General features: G+C 40.8%; 1 long non-coding RNA gene across 1 annotated transcript; it reads right to left on the bottom strand.

Moving 5' to 3' along the window:
- Nucleotides 1-333: 333 nt before the first annotated feature.
- LOC103888758 (uncharacterized) lies at nt 334-20,898 on the bottom strand. Its single transcript, XR_653137.3, has 4 exons — nt 20,704-20,898; nt 6,317-6,565; nt 1,550-1,628; nt 334-486 (listed from the first exon to the last, which is right to left on the bottom strand). It is a non-coding gene; the product is annotated as an uncharacterized LOC103888758 (long non-coding RNA).
- Nucleotides 20,899-23,315: the final 2,417 nt, after the last annotated feature.

The raw sequence follows: 23,315 nt of genomic DNA, 5'->3' as shown, positions 1-23,315 counted from the left end.
GTTTATGATCTTGATTTTTGATGATGGTTTCATATGGCAAAGCACTTCAAACTGTACATTTTAATAATCGTGGTTTATTGAATGTCAGTTATACCTCATTGAAGTTCTTCAAAGCATATCAAAAAGCAAAATGTCTAAATTCATTACTCAGCAAAGATTTACTAAATTTCTGTTTATCTGGTTGTTTTTTTTTTTTTTTTTTTGTCCAGCTCTTCTCTGTTTCCTACTCATATCTTCAGTGAAACAGATATAACACTCTTAATTCCATCTTTTGATAATTTAGTGGTTGTATTAGTCAGTTCAGGCTGCTGTAACAAAATACCACAGGCCAAGTGGCTTAAACAACAGTTTATTGTTTCACAGTTCTAGAGGCTAGAAGTCCAAGATCACGGTGCAAGCAGGGGTGGTTTCTGGTGAGATCTTGCTGGTCAGGTTGCAGATGGCCACTTTCTTGCTGTGTCCTCACATGGCCTTTCCTTTGTGCACCTGCAGAGAAGAAAGAGAGATCTCTAGTGCCTCTTTCTCTATTTATAAGAACACCAGTCCAATCAGATTAGGGACCTACACTTATGACTTCATTTAACTTTAATTACCTCTTTAAAGACTCTCTCTGTGAATGCAGTCATATGGGGGTTAGTGCTCCAATATATGAATTTGGGGGGGGGGGCATGATTTTGTTCATAAAAGTGATATTTAGTTTTATTTTTTAAATCTTTGTCCAAATATAATACGCAGTAATAACTAAACATACACAGACGCAGTAATAACTAAACATACATAATCCTCTAGAGAGGATTATGGATCCAGGTCAAGCTATTGTCAGGGTCCGTATTCTTGGTGACTAGGACCATGTGTCTCAAAACCTTGCTAAAAATGCATATTTCTTAGCCTCAGCCCAGGCTACTAAATCAGAATCTCAAGGGGTGGCATTTTTAAATAAGTTTCACAGGAGATTCTTGGGTACAGTGAAGCTTGAGAGCAACTAGACTCCCTTTCCCTTTAACTGTGACAAATTGTTATTCCAGATCCTTTCTGTCTTTTACACCATGGGTTGGAAAACTGTTTTCTGTAAAGGGTCAGATTATTGTTTTAGAGTTTCAGGGCCATACAGTCTCAACTGTGTCATAGTAGCAAAAAGCAACCATAGACAACAAATAAACAAAGAGCAGGTCTCTGTTCAATCAAATTTTATTTACAAAACAGGCAGGTGGGGCTGTGGGCCATTTAACCAGAGGTATAGTTTGTGGACTCTTGGCCTAGACAGTCTATTAATGCTACCTACTCAAGAGACAACCATGTTGAGGGTGGTTTTACATTTTCTTCAGATGAGAACAAGTGTTGATTCTCTGAGATTCGGAATTAGAACACAGATTCATGGCCAAATCATCAATAAATAATTTTGAATGCAGATTTCTGGGCTCTCCTCTCATCTACTGATTCAGAATCTTAAGAAACCAGGACTCTGGACGTCCTTAGGCTCACCAATGACCCAGATGCACAGACAGTGGTAGGGATTCTGGAAAAGGATGCAGCATGACCATACTTACACTTTGCTCCAGGTAAGCTGGAGCGTTGCTGCTACAACCAGCGGCTTCTCCTCTGCATGGCAGACACTGTACCCATGGCCACTGTAGGGGGAATTTCTTTTTTAATATTTGTTCGATGAAATCCAAGGAAATGGGAAAACTCACCTAAAGCTAGCCTGGACTTTAGCCTTTAGGGAAAATAGAGGCTGCGTGATCCTCCTTGGGAAACTTCAATGGCTCAGGAAACCAGACACAGTCCTGCTGAGCTACACGCAGGCCGTTCCCACCATTCCCATCCCATTTCCCCATCCTCTGCCCCATCTCTTGAGAACAGGATTCTGAGAACCAAATGGGGAACCGAAATAAGTGTGTGCTTTAGAGTCAGATAAATGAGGGTTAAAATCACAACTCTGCCATTTTTAAGCCAAGGGAACTCAATCAACGTAGAAAAGATTATTCTCCCTGAACTTCAGTTTCTCTGTTTTCAAAGTGATAAAATGGGAATAACAATAAATACCTCATAAAGTTTTTCTGAAGATTTAATGAAATAATGGAGCTGGAACTTGACCTATCACAGACGCTTGCTTGGTGTCAGCAGAGGCTGAGTGGGCATAAGCATTATTTTTAGTAAACGTTTGAATTTAGAATAATTTTAGATTTATAGAAAAGTTGCAAAGATAGCACAGAATTCACCTATACCCTGCACCCAGTTTCGTCTATTGTTCACAGCTTATGTTAGTGTGGCACAAGTGACTCAATCAATGAACTAATATGGACACACCATTATTAACTAAAGTCCACACTTCATTAAGACTGCCTCAAGTGTCTTCGCTCTGTCCTAGGATCCCATGCAGGGTCCCCCATCACATTTAGTCATCTTATATCCTGAGCCTCTGGGAGACCCTGGCCATTTGACACTCTTGTTTTTCATAATCTGGACAGCCTTGAGGAGCACTGGCCAGGAATTTCGTAGAATAAATGTCCTTCAGTTTGAATTTGTTAGATGTTTTTCTCATGGCCAGACTAGGGTGATGGGTAGTATTTTTTATTTGTCTTCTCTCTGTAGTTTCCATCCAATGTCATTCAGATCCTCAGGTGATGGGCCATCCGACTCAGAACAACAAGGCCAGGAGGGAGAAACCTGTCATTATTTATGGAATCAGGGCAGCCACAGGAAGGCACAAGTGCAATAGCACTACATTGAGCTTAGATTTGCAAACAAAAAATGTAGTTCTCACTTGTTACACATGTGCTTGATATAAAGTTAATTCGGGACTTTGTCCCAGGAATGGGTGCAAAGTAACAGCTCTTGCTAATTCCTTAACTGTAGGTAATAAATAGTAATAAAAAGTTCTCTTTGTTCATCACCACTGAGTTGCATAATTTGCAGGCAGTTTACATCTCTGTGTCATAAAATTTAAACAACAAGCTACTCCTTCAAGGTCGGTTAGTGAGAACTTGAAAGATCTGAGTCAGGCCATCAATAAAATGTGGCAAAATGAGATCCAGGTGGACAATCTGTCGTGTTCAAAAGTCTGAAATGAAATATGATCACCAAATGATACAGAAAATTTCAGCAGCTAAAATTCAGCTAGATTACTTAGAAAAAGTTGCCTGCACTGGATAACATCTGTTATAGATGCCAGAGATGCAGCTGCTATTAAATTGTATAAAGTATCTTTTAAGTAAAAACATCACATTTCTTTTCCACTATTATCAGGAACCATGACATTTGCATATTATTGCAAAATGTATGCTGTCCAGAGGGTGTGTATGACAGACTTTGATGAAGCTAAGGCCAAAATCAAGGAAAACTAAATAGGAAAGATCCATTATTGACTCCCTTCAAGCACACACATAACTCCCATACATGGGAATGGCAACTACATGCGCATATCAAAAGCCGAGTACTTGCTCAAGCTCTTAAGACTGAAAAATATAGTTTCCTCATCTGTAAGGCGAGCAGGCAGCACTAAATGATCTCCAGGGTCTCTTCCAGACTGAAAGTCCTAATGTCCCGTAATTCTATTATCCCAGCCTTTGATATGGAATACTCAATGAGAAATAAGCTCAAATCAGGCCTGACAGCCAAAATATAATGCAAAGAATCAGTCTTCCTACTCCTAATGCACTAACTGAATTAATGGTTTAGTAGTAATACATGGCTTGTCCTGACAAATTCCATTCTGTATCTGGTAGCAATACCAGCGGGGGAGGGGAGATCCTTGGAAAATACAGCAGCAAGTGTCCATAATGATAATGCCTGTTGAGCACAGTTTGCTGTGGGCTAAGTTTAAAATCAGCCCAGACTGTTAAAGAAAAATACACATCAGGAGATTTTCCAGGAGATTAGTTGGCTTTTTCCACACTTGAACTTTGGGAACTTGGAAGTCAGCCCAAGATCTCATAACTTGGCAACAAGGGGGTGGGGTGGGCGTGGGGGACGGGTTTGGAGAGTGTAGAGAGAGGTTTGGATTTACTCTACTTCCCTCTTTCTAACACTTTTCTGATATCCAACACAGTTCCTCTTCCTTTAATAAATCAGTAATACCAAAATCAACAAACACGGGAAAGCTGACTAAACAGCAATTGGCTCTGGCCTGCTGTAGTTACTACAATGAAATGATGCCATTAACTGGCCCCGGCCCCATCCTGCTCAACGCTGAGATTTCTAATCTTACACAGCTGTGCAGCTCCTGAGCGCCTACAGCTCGGAGAGTCTGACTCAGGCCTGAAAGATGCCTCATCCTTGACTCTGCAGATCACCAAAGAGGGTCACTTAGTTTGCTTGCCCTTGCTACTCACAATGCAGCCAGGCACCAGCAGCATCAGCACCAGCTAGGAGCACCTAGCAGACTCTTGGGCCGCACCCCACCCAGAACTACCAAATCTCAATCTGCGTATTAACAACTCCGCAGGTGGTTCCTATGCACATTGAATTTTGGAAAGTGCTGGCCTAGACCTTCCCTTTGCTTTCCTCTTTGGGAGAGAGAACAATGTAGCAACTTTAGGTACTTCAAGGCTTCAGTTTTCTGAAAGGGGACCAGATTCTAAGCATCATAAGGAGTGGCATCCAGGCTGGACATGGTAGCTTACACCTGTAATCCCAGCGCTTTGGGAGGCCAAGACAGGCAGATCACCTGAGGTCCGCAGTTCAGCCTAGCCAACATGATGAAACCCCGTCTCTACTAAAAATACAAAAATTAGCCAGGTGTGGTGGCATGCGCCTGTAGTCCCAGCTACTTGGGAGGCTGAGGCAAGAGAATCGCTTGAACCCAGGAGGCAGAGGTTGCAGTGAGCCAAGATCTCGCCACTGCACTCCAGCCTGGGCGACAGGGCAAGACTCCGTCTCAAAAAAAAAAAAAGAAGCTTCATCCAAAAAGAGAGTTGGAACTTTTTATGGGATTCTGCTCTGTGTGGCAGGTTAATTGAGATGGTCCTTTGTTGTTTGTTTGTTACCCATCCACATGCAGACACAGAATCAGCATTTGGGGGATGCGAAGACCAGGGATGACTCCTTCCTCCTGGGAGAGCTGGGATTCCAGTCCTGGGAGTGATTCTGGGTCATCAGGCGGGAGAATCACACTCTCTGCTATCAGCATCCAATCTACTCGAGTCCTGACCCCACACTGCCAGGAGAGTCCAGCAAGCCCTGAGGGTCTAAGCACAGCCAGGCTGGACACTGCAGGCAGCCCTGGGAGATGGTATGTGGCCTGTTCATGGAGAAGCTGGTTCTACATCCTGGCTACCTTATTTAGGTGTGGTTGCATTTAATCACCATTTTTTTGTCATTGTTGTTTCTTGAACAGATGAACCCCCATGCTTTCACAATGCTCCTTCTAACATATTTTCACCATATTCTAAACCATTGCTACTTAAGAGTGCAATCCAAGGACCACAGGCCATTGGCATGCCTGGGAGCCCATCACCTCTGCAAGGCTCATGCCCCACCTGGTCCCACTGAGTCTGAATGTGAATTTCAAAAGATCCTGCATGATTTGTGTGCACATTAAAGTGAGAAACATTGTTGTAAACAACTGCTGCATACCATGAAAAGACTGTTGGAAATGTGCTCGGAGAAGAGCCCTCCTCATCCTCTCCCTAACTGTACCATAACACACAGCTGGTGCTGAAAAGATAACAGCACATGGTGTGTCTGTGTGATTGCTTGTTTCTCAAAATTTCCTTTTCTCTGAAGTTATTTAGAGGAGTATTTCTTGAAGTGGGCTTCCTTTTGACTTTATTTTGACCCACTAGTTCAGTACTGGTCCCAGTTCTCAAAGAGTTTGGTTTTTATTGGTGAGATGTGGTGGTGCATCATCGAATTAACTGATGTCCATCTGCAGCTAAGTAACTGGGTGGGTTCAGAGGCCTTCCTCTCACTGACTGCTTAACTTCTCTTGTCTACATTGTTGCTGTCCTTTTATGATGCTTTTCCTCCCTTCCTAGGCATGGTTCCTGCATTACATCCATCCTCAACCCTCTTTCTTCCTGGCCTTACTCAGCTTAATTCCAGAACATGATTTATAAAATATTAGTCTAAATAACATACTAAACTTTATATGTAACTTGATAGTCTCTAGAAATATGCCCAAGTCAGGTTGTTTCTATGACATTTCTGGAGCCAAAAGCAAAATACTAAACACAGTTAAAAAGGAAACTTCACTTCTCCCATTAGTAATACCCAAACAGTGACATATTCAATTGCCTGCTAAATTCTGAAACCCGAAAAAATACAGCATTGATGTGACTTACCATTAGAAGCAATTAATAAGATTATAATGACTTACCAAGAGTTACCTTTTATGATTATGAATCTTTGTACACTGACGTCAGGTTTTCAACAATGTGACTTGTCTCTTGAGGACAGGAATCATAATTTAAAGCCATTCACCTTCCTAGTGCCAAGCAGTGCCCAGGATCCCACAGAGTGAGGCTATACTGGGAGTGATGGTGCCAGTGATCACCAGGATGGAGATTTTGCCATTTTCAAGATGGGTTCAACCCTTTCAGGATGTAGATTTTTTCTTGCAGTTATTCTGTTTTCCAGAAAGAATTAAGTTTATAAACAACTATAAGAATAGGAAGTCTAGCTGAAAGGCTCTTGGGTCCTTCAAGAATGATTCCTCTGCTACAAAAAGGCTCTTCCCCTTTAGAAAGGAGAGCATGGGGCCAGGCGCAGTGGCTCACATCTGTAATCCCAGCACTTTGGGAGGCTGAGGCGAGAGGATCACTTGAGGTTGGGAGTTCGAGACAAGCCTGGCCAACATGGTGAAACCCTGTCTCCACTAAAAATACAAAAATTAGCCGGGCATGTTGATGTGCACCTGTAATCCCTGCTACTTGGGAGGCTGAGCCAGGGGAATCACTTGAACCTGGGAGGCAGAGGTTGCAGTGAGCTGAGATCATGCCTCTGCACTCCAGCCTGGGTGACAGAGCAAGACTCTGTCTCAAAAAAAGGAAAAGAAAGGAGAGCATTGGAGAACCTAAATTTTGGGTTTAATATAATTTCATCAACCATCATTTGAAAGAAGGCTCTAGCTTCTCCAAAATGTAGCCAGGCATCAGCAGTATCAGCACCACCTGGGAGCACATTAGAAAGGCAGACACTTGGAAAAACAGTTCTCCAAACTGCAGCAAATCCTGCTCTCTCCTTCTCCTTTAAAATGTCATATTTCTCTATAGACATTAGTCATATGTAATGCATCTATTTGGAAAATGAATTTATACCTAGAGCAAGCTTCAAAGTAAAGCCAGGAAGAGAAGGGGTTGAGGATGGATGTAATGGAGAAACCATGCCTAGGAAGCGAGGAAAAGCATCATAAAAGGACAGCAACAGTGTAGAGGAGAGAAGTTAAGCAGTCCATGAGAGGAAGGGCTCTGAACCCACCCAGTTACTTAGCTACAGATAGACAGCAGTTAATTCCATGATCAACCACCCCCATCTCACCAATAAAAACCAAACTCTTTGGGAACTGGGACTAGTACTGAACTAGTGGATCAAAATAAAGTCAGTAGGTACCCATGCTTTCCCTTGCACCTTCAATTCTAGCCACCAGTCATACTCAACAATCACAGTTTCATGAACTCACCTCTTTGAGCCTTTGTGTCTGATGCTAAGTCTGAAAAGAGCACCTTTTTCCTATCTGACCCAACCTCCACTCATGCTCAAGGCCACTACTTTCCACAGGGAGATTTTGCTGATATTCACACCTGCAAGGCTGTCTTGTGGTAGCCTGTGTCCACTCCTGTTGGAACTGATAAAATTATCTCTTTACTTGTCCTCTTCCTATCTCAACTGTTATCTCCTAAAACATATAAATAATTTTGTTTGGTTAATTTGTGCCTCACATACTGCTAGGATATGTTAGATACCCAATACTTATGTATCTAATCAACTCATCAGTACTCTATGATACTCATTGATCAGTATTCTTAAGTACCACCAGGTTGTCAAAAAGTGGCTCTTACATGAAAAGAAATTATTTTCTAAATTACTGTTTCATATTTGTCTTTACATCCATCACTTATTCCTCCTCAAAAGAAAAGGGGAAAGAAGCCTTGTTATAGCCACAGTTTCCTGTTCTCACTCATAAAATGGTCATTTTATGTTGCTGTTGGGGTGTAGGTGGTTTGTGCAGGAACTTGGGGTGATAGAGGAAAGCCAGACTCAATGATTTTTTGGTCCTTTCCACTCCAGAAGATGTCTTCAGATATTCCTTTTTCTCCCTCTCTTTTCAAAATTAGGTGGGACCTCCTAGGTGTCACCAAAATCCATCTCTCCACTAGCAATGTTTATCTAGCTGCAGACAAACTTTCAAACCTTCTCTTGGCTCCTCACCCAGAAGATCTGCCAGGGAAGCACAGAATGGAGCAGGAGGAGGGGTGGAGAAGCACACTTTGTGCTTACAGAGTCTCTTTTCCTTCCCCCAAACTTCTACTCTCCCACTACTGTGTTTTTCTAATACTGTCTACTTTTCATCATGGTTGAGAAGCTACTGAGCTGATGTTTCCTAAATTCTAGAACTAGTGCCTGATTAATTAGCAAATAATTACAAAACAATATACAACCTCCAGATGAAAAGCTAATTGCAGAATATTACGTCAGGACCTTAGTATTAATAGCATATAATATTTACACTATTCTATTGCTGATCTCTGACCACTTCCACAATTTCTGCAGAAATTAGATATTGTCTTTTTAAGCTATAATTGTCTCAAAGGGAAAAAGAAAAGCTGTCATGACAGTGCAGTCCTTCCAAATAGAACTTCAGGATCAGTTCATTGACTTGGAGGCATTTTAAAGAAAATTTTAAGATCACCTAGATCAAATCATCCATTTTATAAATGGGTAAAGTGAAGCCCACAGAGGCTTTGGGGATTGTCCAAAGGCCAAGACTTGAGTCTCACAACATTTAATCTAATCCGGCATTCATCTCAGCAGCAGTTCTCAAAGTGCGCTCCACATACCAGTAGCCTCAGTATAACCTCAGGACTTAGAAATGCAGACTTTCCATCCCATCCAGACCTATTGGATCAGGGCCTCTGGTGGTCAGGCCCAGCAATCTGTGTTTTCACTGGCTCTCTAGGGGGTTCAGATGCATCCTCGGTTTGAGAACCACTGCAGATGCACTACGTACCATCCAAAGGTTGCTCAAAAGTAATGGGCAAGTCTTCTGACTTGAAGATCATGTTGACCAGGGAGTGGGGTGGAGAGAAATATTCTGATAGCCAAAGGAGAGGTGATCCAATAAGAATAAAGATGCAAAATAAGAAGGAAAAATAGGCTCAGGACTCCAGTTGGAATGCCTATTAAAGTAGCAGCAAGATCCCTGCTTATCCTTGGCTATGAAATAGTGACTCTTCCCTTTCAGAAAATAAAACATGAGAGGAAGGAGGAAGATAAAGAACCACTTTCCCTTCCCAATCACTTTCTTAGCTCCAGAAAGTTTGCTTCTTAAGGAATTTAATCAGGAAATAAGATCCCAGTAGGAAGTGGAGTAAGTTCTTTCTTCTACAAATCACCTGACAGTTTCCAAAGTCATTAATCAGCATTTTCAATTCCACTCCTCCCAAGTGTGGGGCTCAATCTCTCCTTCCTTTACACAGTGGAGAGCATGGCTTTCTTCCTGCGGTCCAGTGTCGCCAGGCTTATGTCTTCATAGCTCATTTCCGAGGAGATGGGGGAATCTTGCCTCATAGCTTTTGGCTTTCAAAGTGCATGAGAAAACCCTTACGGGTCCAGCGTGGTCATTCTGCTACAGTGTGGACTATGTTCCACGGACAGACAGAAGAGACACCATGATTAACCAGGTCTGTGTCACAGGGCTATGCTCTAAGCAAGGAAAAGGTCACTGAAATTAGGGATCCCCACCAGTGACCCATGACAAAAATGAGTGGAAGATTGGTGTTCCCAGTGGAAATAGTGGAGAGATGGCTGCTGTGTCCCTTCTCCCAGCATTGGCTTTATGGAGCCTCACAGTAATGATTCATCTGATCAACTATAGATGATGATAAACTAGCTTTTGTTATTAAATATTTTGCCATCACAGGACCCATTTATGTGGTTAACAGATTAGAGAAGGTGTAATACTGTGGGATTTGAGGGGGATGCAGTTCTTGGTGAAATTAAAACAGCAGATTATGGTAACTCAAAGTCCAAACACAGATATGACTCATGCTAATTCAGAACAGAGATTCAGGAACCAAAGGCAGCATTATCCAGTCTTGCTTGTATCTCATTCTATCGGGCTAAACCTTGAGATGACAGTAGAAAGAGTATTATCCCTTTCATCTTACCAAGGAGAAAGCTAACACCCAGAGAACTTTATTAACACTATTAATAGTAACAGAGCTGCCCCAGATCCTAATTCAATGCCCTTACAATGATATCAGATGGCTTTTACAAAAGAAAAGAGAAAGATAATCAGGCTATCAAGGTAAGACCATCCTGGACACTCATAAACATTCTGATGACGACAGAAATAAGCAGAAAGGTGGTCAAATATATGAATACTGTCATTTATATGAGAGGGAACCGGAGGTGAACATGTGTCATATACTATGCTTTCTTCCTCCAAGTGAATTTTCTAATTAGAGTTCAAGCGTGGTTCAATTGGGGGTGGAGGGACTAAAATATGGAACTTTTATGGATCTGCTCCTGTGTCTTATTTTATATCAAATTCTTGACCATTCTCATGAGTTTAGATCTGATTTATGATGACTTAGGAAATTGCATAAAGATCCATCACTGCTGAAATAATGTGACCATCTGAAAATGAAGGTGGGGAAAGACCCTGAATCCACTCCAGGAGGTCATTTAAAATCTGAGGGGGAAAAATAGATAAAACATAGAGGAGACCAGCAGCAAAATAAAACCCGGCAATGCGGTTCCTGATTGAGAAGCTAGGGAGTGGAGAAGCAGCAAGCTGTGCACAGTTGGAAAATTCAGGGAGTGCTCATTTCAGTGGCCAGGTTTTGAACATGTCAGTTTAATTATGATGTATCATAGTTGACAGCAATGCATATGGAACCAATTACAGCACATGTTAAAATCAATTATTGCATATTTCAGCTATCCTAAACACTGGAAAAAGCGTTCTGTGCATTGCTGCAGATTTCAACTCCACTAATCATTTTTAATATCATGGTTCAACAAGAAAAGGAAAATATATAAATATATGTATAAAAATATACACATATATGTATAAAAATATACATATATATCTATACTGAGAAAAACACGTTTCATAACCAACATCAAGTGCAAAGCACAGAAACAGTAGCAATAGATAGAAAAGTTTCAAACGTTTGTTCTTACAGAAGTCTAATCTTCCATCATGCCTTTTTGAAGAGAAATAATGAAAAATAAAATTCCTTGCTATCTCCCAAGCACTGTTTTGATCAATTTAATCCACTTGGGCCTCTTTACCAGCAGTGAGGTCCATTCTCAGCTGCTGTCTACTGGCTATTTTGGTCTAAAATGTTTGCCTTAACTGTTTACCCTGTTTCTGTGGCCTTTTCTCCCCCTTCAGATTTCTAACTCAAAAACTATCCTTCAAAGTCCACAGCTTATTCATTTTCTGTTTACTTTTATATGCACCAGCAAATAACTGGGTTATTGAAAAATGAAGGTGAGGAGGAGGAGGAGAAGGAAGGTGAAAAAAGTGAAGGTGGATGGCATTTGCCATTCCTTGGAGATTTGCACATTTCCTGGTTGTATTAAATCAGCAGCCTGTATGGTGTGGTGAGCTCCAAAATACGTTTCCTGTGAAAGCTTATATTCTGCAAATTTCTACTTCCTGTTCACTGTGCGTAACAAAAGTTGCCATAACAAAAGTGAGTTGCAGAAAATCCATTGTGTCTGAACTGCACTGAAGGCTTGGGGACACACACTGGTCTCCTATGGTGATAATTTATCTACACAAATCCTCCCATCCTGGGATGAGGCAGGAGCTCCAAGGTGACTGAGCATTCCAAAAAAAAGCCACACGCCTCACAAAACTTGGCTCCAGGGAGCAGGTGGGTGTGTATCCCGGGAAAGGGATCAGTGGTGTCTGAGTCAAGAAGAGCCCAGTGGTCCAAGCAAGAGCAAAGAAAAACAGCCCATGCGGTTTAGTCAAGAGAGAGCCGGGTGGGATGTCGGGAATGCTGACTTCTCTGCTCAGCAGCTTGCCCAGCTGGGGCAAGGCACTCAATGCCTCGTTGTCCTCCGGACTGTCACCTGGCAATGAGGGAAGTATATCAAAGAGAGAACGAGGCCTCTGAATTGCTTCAGGGCCTATAAAAGGAGGACTGCTCCATTTTAAAGTTTTTGAGGATCAGGGTGGGAACCACTTATGCTTGTTTGTTCTGTGACTAAACGATGGACACCCAACTTGCGCCAGCTGCATTTCATTCATTTGTTCCTTCCTTCCTACCTACCTTACTTCCTTCCTTCCTTCATTCACTTAAGAAGTACTTATTTTGAACTAGTCCTAGAGATACCCATTCTCCTCTAGTGTAGCTGATAGATTACCAGGGAAGACAATGGCATCAATAACCACATGGACATTAAGGGAAGTAAAACAAGACCCAGGCCCCTGGGTTGTGTTCTGGATAAAGGGAGAATCTGCACTATACTGTGCACATGCCTGTGATCTGCCACAAAGGGAGTATGGTGGGAAAGTGGAGGAGAAAGAATCCAACATTGCCCCTTCCCAAGAATTTGATGGGCTCTTAAGTCTGCATTGTGATTCAAATGATGTAAAGGGTATCTTGTGTTCCATCCAATAAGTGGGGACCTGGGCTGTGTGAGCTAAGTAGGAAAATCTGCTAGTGGCCATTTGTGAGTTGGAGGACAAAGCTCAGACATAGTTTGGGAGGAAGGAGTTTCATGGGTCAGGGTCCCAAAAGGATATGGAATTCACCCATGTGGTTCAAATGTAGAAACACTGTCCAAGGGGTGGCAGACAGAATGTAGGCAGAGTAAACCAACAAGGGTTGGGAGGCCCCCAAAGACTAACAGCAGTTTGGAGCAGTTTGGAGCTATTACTGCCCTAGGAGACACTAGGAGCTAAGGAAGAGGGCTGCAGGGGAAGTGCCCACCAGAAGGGAAGGGTACAACTGCTGCTGGAATTGTGACCCCAAGGCAGGGAGGGAGTGGAGGAAGAAATGCCCCATCTCTCTCTTCTGTTTGCCGACCTTCTTCAACAGAGCCCAGATGTGGCATTCAAGTAGATCAGTTCCTCAGCAAAGAAAAAAGTATGTTTACATGGCTGGAAGTGACCAGAACAAGGGCTCCAGCAACCCCAGAACATGCCCAGTTGCCCAGGGTTCGGGGACCATTATCTCAATGTATCTGTAACCAAATCTGACATTCAAATTGGGACACTCTAGAACATAATTCACCCCAGCAAAGGTGTGCAAATAGAGTGTGAGACAGGAGCCAGCTCTAGATGAAGAGACCTATGAGCAATGGTGTAGAGCATCATGCCCCTAGCATGCTTTGGGCAGGCTTATGTGGTTAGGGAGGGAGTCTTGGGAGAGAACCTCAGAAACGTTGAGAAAAGTCCTAGAAGGCTTTACTAAAGCATTTGTACTTGATTCTAAAGCAATGAAAACAAGCTTTTAAGATGAGCCCACTCACTTCACCTCTCTGTTCAGAAACACACATGTGCTTTTGACCCCAGTGGGTTCAGTAACAAGCTTGTGAGTAGACGCAAGTGGCTTCTACCAGTTGAAGCTCATCAGAAAAGCAATCAGTAGTTTCATGTAGTAGTTAAGAGCATGGGTTCTAGCCTTGGGTACCCCACATACCAGCTGTGTGACCTTGGGCAAATTACAGATAGTGCCTCAGTTTCCTCACCTGTAAAATGGTGATAAAAATGGCACTGACTTCATTGGATTGCCTTGAGGAGTAAATGAGCTCATATTTGAAAAGATCTGAGAACAATAATTAGTATCCATCTTCATAGCAGCCACATATAATGCATAATAGTTACATATTCAAAAGAGATATTATTGTAACACTTACCAACTGACCAAGAACACTGAAAAGATACCCCTGAAGAGCACCCATAAAGAGATTTCAGCTATAAATAAGAATCAAGAAAACATTAGGCTGCCAGCTCATCAAAATTGTCCCAGCCCAGACCACAGAGCAGAACAAAGACATCTGAGAGTTTTTTGCATATACTCCCTTATGACAGAGAGAACGGCCACATACAGTCTAATGCTGAATGTGCACACGTTGTGAATATGTCCAGACCTACAAAACTTCCAGGTGGCATGTCACAGTATTCTAGAGGCAAGCTGTCTCTAGAATGTCACAACACAGAACTTTCCTGAAGGCATCTCAGAGCCAGAGGAGTAAACAGCGGAGACTAGCTCCCAGGTCATCTGCCTGTAAACCTCACTGTTGCTAAAACATTCCAAGAAATTACTCTTACCATCCCATCTGATTCACTTGGTACAAGCAGCAAGTGCAAATACCCATGTGTGGTCTGAACCACATGACCCTTCAAATAAAAAAATATAAAATATGTCATAGTATTTTTACAATCCTCTGCAAAAGAAATGCAAACTTTTTTTCTCTTTTTCATTTTTCTGTTGACATTCATAGCTCTACAGTTGACATTTGGTCTTCTAAAATGTCTTATATAGATGTATCAGAGGCTTAGGCAACTGAAAAAGTGGAGGCATAAGGAGGTGTTTTGTAGTTTATCAAACTGTGAGTACTGATACCTCATTAATTTTTAATGCTTCCTTCGGCCAAGGCGAGGCAGCGTTTTCCTCCGGCAATCTTAATGATGCAAGCCCTGCCACTCACACAGGTGTTAATGGCAAAGTAATTTTGAGGTTTCTGGATGAGACAAACATTTCACATTTGTAGAACAAACATTAAGGAGGGATCCAATGTCAATGTTTCCTACGGATTTTTATTTAATAGCTCTGCTGCCTAGCCTGCTGGGATGCTCTCAGGAAGGGACACTGTTGTCCAGTCAGTTCTTGCTGAATCACTCATGCCCACTACAGCTCAGACATGCCCACATTGTCCTCACTCCTCACCACACCCTGGAGAGGGCATCTTTCCTCCACATGCTGTTCAAAAATCGACACAGCAGAAGCGGGGCCACAAGACACCGGGACCGGCCCAGAAAGTCTCTGCAGCATTATTAAGGCAAGGGTGCTCCAGAACAGTTGTTCTTAAAATGTAATTCTGCAGTTCACCCAGGAACTTATTAGAAATGCAAATTCTCAGTCTCCACCCCGGACCTTCTGAACCAGAAACCCTGGCAATGGAACCCCACTATCTGTGCATCAACAAGCCCCCACTCAACACCCCGCAACAAGTGATCTGATGCCTACTGAGATAACCAATCAAAAATTACACAAATAAAAGTGTGGTTTTGTGTAAGTAAGGTTAGTACATTATCTGCATGGTGATACCCTACAAGACATAGGTCACATTTGTTGCTCAATCTAGAGAGAAGAGACCTAGGGTCCAAATGTCAGTAGAAGCTTCAGGACATTGAGGAACTGCCCTTGCCATTTTTTGGAAAGAGAGAAAAAGACTACCCCTGCTCCCTCACCCAGCAAAACCAAAATGCTCTAAAGGGTATAATTTAATAGAGCCATTTAATGATCAGAAAGGGGCTTCCTTTGTCGGTCAGAAGGAAGGAGGAAAAAGGAAGCACATTCTGCTGCGAGGGAGAGAAAGCACATTCTGCAGCGAGGGAGAGAAAACCCATTTGGCAAATGGGTGCAAGCCCAGTTAGAGCATGGTTTTGGAGCCTCTGCACAGCAGGTCTGGGACCACAGTCTTTGGGATGATGTGACACTCCCTCAGCAACCTGGCAGACCACAAGGACAAGAAGGGTGGTGATAGAAGATACTGGATCAATTACTTGGATTCCACCACTTAAGTAGGAGGAACTTAAATGAGAGCTAGAACTCCAGCCACCATGCTATGCAGAAAAGGAATAGAAAAACAGCTTATGATTTTTGCTTCCTGGCTGGAAAGCTTCCTGGCTGGGTCTGCTGTGCAAGCAATAAAGTGGTTTGACCTGCCTGTTTTGACACCATATACACAAAGCTTAGTCTGTATATGGTCTTGAGGATTTTAGAACACTGTGCTTGGAATTTTATAGCCTTATGTTCTATCACAACTCCAAAAAGATATCTGCATGAAAACAAGAGTTTTGGAATCTATTTAACAGAGCTACAGTCCTGATATATAGAAGACATAATATTCAGGTGGCATCCTCTGTCTATCCATGGTGGCTCAATACCTGCCTTCAGCCTTCTAGGGACTTTTCCTTCCACTTCCCACATAAACTCTTCCTTCAGCCAGGCCAGCTGCCCTCACTGTCACAGCGTCCAGTGTTCAACACTTCCTATCTCTATGCTTTGGCCTATCATGCCCTCTAGGCTAAATGCTGCCTCAACTCCCTCTCTGGTTACTTGCTCCCAGGACTCTCTTACTCCTCTGCATCTTCACTGTTCAGTTTCCCTCTCTCTGACTTTTCCCTTGTTTTTATGTGTTCATAATGCTCTGCTCTGTGCTGTGCACTTGGACTGGCACAGGAAGTAACCCTCATGGAATCTGCGCAGGCTACCAGATATACAGGTTTGGCCCCAAAACCAGTCAATTTGTACATAACCAGTTATTTATATTTCAATTCCCAAATTTTACCAAGGCAAATTGCTGAAATAAAAGTAATATCTGTTTACAATGACTTTTAAAAGGATTTTTTTTCTTTCAAGTATTTGCCAGATTAGAAACACACAACCTATATTTCAGAAAACTGAAGAACTACAGGTGTGGAAAGAGCCCAGCAGTGCTTGCCGCTTTCTTAGACTGAGAAGTAAGGTGGGCTCTTCCTGCAGAGGGTAGAGAAACGGGGTGAAGAAAAGGAAGGGCAACAAGATTGAGTCCACCCATTCTATCCATCTGTCCCTCCACCCTTCTAACCATCTGTATTAGTTCATTTTCACACTGCTGATAAAGACATACCCGAAACTGGGAACAAAAAGAGCTTTAATTGAACTTACAGTTCCACAGGGCTGAGGAGGCCTCAGAATCATAGCAGGAGGCAAAAGGCACTTCTTATGTGGCAGCGGCAAGAGAAAAATGAGGAAGAAACAAAAGCGGAAACCCCTGATAAATCCATAAGATCTCGTGAGACGTATTCACTATCACAAGAATAGCAAGGAAAAGACTGGCCCCATGATTCAATTACCTCCCCCTGGGTCCCTCCCACAACATGTGGGAATTCTGGGAGAAACAATTCAAGGTGAGATTTGTGTGGGGACACAGCCAAACCATATCACCATCCATCTGTCCATTCATCCATCTATCTAATCATCCATTCATCTATCCATCCATCCATCCGTCTATCCATCCATCCATTCATCCACCATTCATTCATCTGTCATCCATCTACCCATCCATCCACTTACCCATTCATCCATTCATTCATCTATCCATCCACATTTCCCTTCATTCATCAATCTATAGATCCATCCATCCATATATTTATCTATGTCTATCTACATATTATGTTATAAAATTATATTATTATATATTGTAAAATTATAGTAATATAATATACCATTATTAGGATGTAGAGTCAATGGTTATAACAAAAAAAAAAAAACCCTACCAATGGTGACTTAAACAAGATAAGATTTCTTTCTTGCTTGCTTAAATACACAGGCTTAGGCAATTCTGAACTGATGTGGTGGCTCAACAGCATCAAGGACTCACTTCCTTAGTTCTCGCTTTGCTGTCCTTAATGATAAGATTGCACCTCCTGGTCTCATGTGGCTGCTTCAGCACCCACTGCCATGTGCAGAGCACAAGGGTCAGAAAGAAAGATATGAGTATGACTGAGAGGTGATATCCATCATCACCATTCACATACCTCTGACTATAAGTTTAGCATGTGGCCACCACCACTTTAAAGGTTCCTTTGGACAAAGGACCACACTCAGTACACACTCAGATAAACTATTACTAAAGGAAGAAGGATGAAAGGGATATTGGACACCTGTATCTCTGCTATACTGGCTATCCTGATTTAATAATGTGGAAATTCCTAAATTATAAAAGATATTTATATATATACAAAATTATTTTCCACAGAAAGCACTAACGTGTACGGGCTATTTGCCATCGTGTGCCATCTGTTACTCTAGCTTCCCACTGCTGTTGTTATCTTGACTGGGCCTTACCACAGCACTCCATTTCTGGGTGGAGATTAAGTTCACAGACTGTCAAACTTTCCTTTATGTTTTTAAACTTTTTTATAGAGTGGGATTTATTACAAATGTCATGCAATTTTATTATAAAATAATTCAAAAATGCAAATAAGCAAACGGAGAGGAAAGAGAGCAAAAAAAGAAGAAGGGAAAGAAAGAAAAACATCATGTGGTTCTGTCCCACAGAGACCATGACTTGTAATTATTTGGTGTACATCATTTTATTTATTATTTTTCTACCAAAATAAAATTACAAAGTATATATCACCTTGGAACTTAGTCACCCCCTACTTAACACATACACTTAACAGTCCAGTATAGATTTCGTTCTATTTGAATACAACATTTCTGCAAGAAATTTGCTAATATCTATTACAATATACCATTGTAAAGATGTTTTTAAATTAATCTAACTATTGTTGAAGATGAGTTTTACCACTGAAACTAATAAACAATAAACTCTGCGGAAATACAGAGCAAAAGCAATGAAAAAACTATGTTATCAGCATTTATGCTTTGAAATCTTAGATTCTTTTGGCAGTCTGTAAGCAAAAAGAGGACAAGAGAACTGGAATAAGTGTTTTATCAGCAAGATCATATTTGCAAAACTATTTTATGAGCACAGGGTAAATGGAGAGCTTCATTCCTTTCAAGAGAAAGAATTCTAGAATATATTCCATTACTAATATATATCCCTATGTGAAGATGATCAAAAATATGTGCATTGAAAAAAAGAAAAAGAGGAAAAAAAGATTGTACTGATGTCCCAAACAGAACGGATTGCTCTATTGTAGCCGATGTTTTCCTCTTTCCCTATAATCAAGCATCAAAGGCCCTAACAGACAATGGCTAAGTTGTCCCAGATGGCAGCACACACATATGAGAAAAGAAGACCAGTGCATGATTGTGCTGATGGGGATAGGATGCGTTTCCTAAATGTCCATCCAGGAGGACAAGGCAGGCCTGGCCAGACCAAGGCTACAGACACATCGAAAGAATTGGAAACCTGACAGTGCACCAACCGAGCAAGCCTATTTGGGTGCCAGTCACACAAGCAGCATGCGTAGGTTGCCTCTCGTCTGTAACAGCATCTCGTACTCATTAGCCTACTGGAGCCTCGTGTTTCCAGGGCAAATGTGAAATAAATTAAACCGACAGGGTCCTGCTTTGCAAGAATTTATGTTGTCCTTTTTTTTCATGGCCATATTGGGCCCTGAAAAGGGCCTCCTGCTCCAACCCTAGCCCCAGCTTGCATCCTGGCCAGGTAACCTAACATTTATGAAATGCCTCATTCTCCACATTTAGCTAGAGAGACAAATCCTTGAAGACATTAGGGATATGTTTCGCTTAAAAGCAAATTCTGATATAAAAGATATAAGTGTGGGGTAACTTTTTATTCTACAAAATAATTCTGAACTTTATAGAAGAATTTCTGAGACAATTTTGTTTAATGTGAGCTTTTTAAGTAAGAGGCAATTTACAAAACCATTCATACTCAACTTTTTTTCTGAGAATTCATCTATTGTGTAAAGTTAAGTACAACCACATTTTTAGAGTCATCATAATTAGATCGGTTAGTTCATACAATAAAAGCCACTAGTAACATTGTGTCTTATGGTTGACAAAGCACTTTCATAACTATGATTTTTCATAGCTATGACCCTACAACAACCTCCAGTGAGGTAGTAATTACTATTCTCTCTGACACACTAATGAAGAAAACTGAAGCTCAGAGAGGTTGAGTAACTTTTTAAGAATACACAGCTGGTGGATGATAGAAATGGGGCTGGAATCCATTTCTTCTGACTTAACCATACTTTCCTCTCATTTCAATTCTTGTGGTATAGAACCAGGATGACCATGTGTCCCAATTTTCCTGGTATCACCCATTTAAGCCTTTTTCCCAGAATAAATTTATTAAGAATGTCTTCTTTTATTCTCGAAAGTGACCCTGTTTGTATGATAAATGACAGAACAGTGTTTTATGTTCCACATTTTTCAGGCTGTAAGATTTCTTGTGATGCCACATAGGGATGGGGAACAGGGGAAGAGGTGTAAAGACCAAGTAGGCTAAAGAATCCCTAATTGCATTTCAACTGCAGTACTCATATCATTATCTGTTTTTATGTCTTTGTTCCATTTTTAAACAAAATGGAAAACGGATACTACTCTTCTAAAAGGTTTAAAGCCTTTTATCTATAAAAATAGTTGCAGAAGTAAGACTATGGAATACACATCATTAGTACAATCTAACCACCACAGGTGGAAAATAATGGATTCTAATTCCAACACTGAGAGACTTATACATTCAACAAAACCTAGCAAAGCATAGGCTATCATATCATTTAAGACTGGTGGTTGCTATTAACTGAAAATCCAATTCACTGATTTAATTAAAAAGTAAAGAGAAAAAATAATGGCAGTATTGACTCACATAACTGAAAAGTCTGGGACTAGATCCAGATGCTCCAAGCTGTCATTAAAAGTTGGTTTCTCCGTCTTTCACGTCTGCCTTACACTCTAAAGGATCCGTTCTCAAGATTTCTACTGCTCCCTGGGAGTGCAGGGTTTATATAGTACCAGCAATCTCAGCAAAATTCTTTGTGTCTGCCTGATGTGCCTTACTCTCTCCATTCAAAGCAATCAGGACAGCCAAGTGAAAGCAATGCTCAGACTGGCCCACAGGAATTGGCATCCACATTCTGCACCTAGAGGTGGGATCTGCCCAAAGTGTGTGTCAGTAGAGTAGAGGAAGACAGATTACTCCAAGAATGAAAGAGGGGAAATCATTACAAATCATGTAGATACTGAAAGGGGGAAAATGTATGCTATACTATAGTATCACATACTGCAAATAACTCCAGGCTGGTAAACTAGATAACTTAGATAAAACAGGGTGAGGTTGCATTTTGGAGTTGAAGATTCCATCCTTCCTTTTGCACCCATATCCTAGATTCTTGGGGTAATCTGTCTTCCTCTACTCTCCTTATAAGTGAGAACGTGCGGTAGTATTTGGCTTTCTGTGTCTGAGTTATTTGATTTAAGATAATGGTCTCTAGTTCCACCCATGTTGCTGCAAAAGACATGATTTCGCTCTTTTTTTATGGCTGAGTAGCATTCCATGGAGTTTATTTATATACTACCACATGTTCTAACTTATAAACGGGGCCTTAAAAAGGTGTACACATGGACATAGAGTGTGCAATAACAAACGCTGAATACTTGGAAGGGAGGAAGAGTAGGAAGAGCGTGAGGGATGAGAAATTACTTAAGGGCTACAAAAGATATTGTTTGGGTGGTGGTTACATTAAAAGCTCAGACTTTACCACTATGCAAAATGTCCATGTAACAAAACTGTGCTTGTACCCCCTAAATTTACACAAATAGAAAAAAGGAAAAAAGAACTCGAAAGGAGAAAAATAGTCTACTGTATTTACGTAGCTATTTCTGTTGATCTTCTTTTATTTTTGAAGTTCCAAGTTCCATTTCTTATCATTTCCCTTCTGTCTGAAGAATTTTTTTAAGCAATTCTTTTTTTTTTTAAATACAAATTAAATTTTATTTTTAATTCAGGTTTTATCAGAAAAAAGTTGGCTTTTGTCTTTACGCTTTTAATCTTCTAAACCATATTGATTGTTCATTTGCATACAAATTACATAATTTAGTTTATATTTGCTAATACGAAGTTTTTGTGAAAGCCAATTTCTTTTTTTTTTTTTATTATTATTATTATTATTATACTTTAGGTTTTATGGTACATGTGCGCAATGTGCAGGTAAGTTACATAAGTATACATGTGCCATGCTGGTGCACTGCACCCACTAACTCGTCATCTAGCATTAGGTATATCTCCCAATGCTATCCCTCCCCCCTCCCCCCACCCCACAACAGTCCCCAAAGTGTGATTAAGCAAATCTTTTAGCACAGATTTGATGGCAATAAACTCTCTTAGTTTTCCCTCATTTGACTATATCTTTGTTAATCCTTCATTCCTGAAGGCATTTTTTGTTGAATGTGAAATCCTGGTTTGATAATACTTTTCTTTCAGCATTTGAAAACTTGCATCACTTCCTTCTGGTCTTCATGGCTTCAGTACTTAATCATTTTCCCCTGGATGTTTTCCAGGTTTTTCTTTGTCTTTTATATTTAGAACTTTAATTACAATGTATCTGGGAATTGATTTATTTGGGTTTATTATATGTTGAGTTTGCTTAGCTTCTTCAATCTTTACATTTTTCTCTTTACCAATGCGAAAAGTTTTCACTCGTTGTTTCTTCAAATAGTTTTCTACACTAGACCCTTTCTCCTGTCTTTTTTGACTCTGATGACATGAATATTAGACTTTGCATTATTGTCCCACAGCCCATGAGGCTCTCTTTTTTTTTCTCCTCTCAAATTTTCTGTGTTATTCAGATTAGATAATTTTTTTTTGTCTATCTTCGATTTTACTGACTTTTGTCTTTCTTCTCCTTACTGCTGTTAAGCCCTTTTATTGAGTTTAGGCCTTCTTATAGCTTCTATTTTTTTGCTGAGACTTTCTATTTTTCCCCTTATTTCAACAGTGCTCACAATTGCTTCTTGGGGCATTTTTATAGTAGCTACTTTAAAACCTTTGTCAGGCAATTCCAGCATCTGTGTGTTGTCATCTGTTAACTGTCTACCCTTGCAAGCACAGATTTTCCTCATTCTTCATATGATGGGTAATTTTGAAGTGAATCTTAGACATTTTATTTCTTGTGTTACAAAACTTAGGATCTTGCTTTAATTCTGTACAGAATGTTAATATTTTTGTTTTAGGGGCAAATTGACCTGATTAAATTAGGCAACATGTTCCAATTCACCTCCTGAGAGCTGTGGTTCTAATGTCAATTCACTTTTCAAAGCTTTTGCAGTGCAATTCAATGCAGAAATGATAGTTTTTCAACAAATGGAGCTGTATCAACTGTAATTTCACATACAACAAAATCTAGACGCAAAGTTTCCAACTTTCACAAAATTGATTAAAAATGGACCATAGACCTAAAAATGAAATTCAAACTATAAAAC

Source organism: Pongo abelii, chromosome 21 (genome assembly GCF_028885655.2).
Source record: "Pongo abelii isolate AG06213 chromosome 21, NHGRI_mPonAbe1-v2.0_pri, whole genome shotgun sequence".
NCBI classification, from domain to species: domain Eukaryota; kingdom Metazoa; phylum Chordata; class Mammalia; order Primates; family Hominidae; genus Pongo; species Pongo abelii.
The sequence above is the reverse complement of the archived record's forward strand: the minus strand, read 5'-3'. Positions and strand labels throughout refer to the sequence as shown.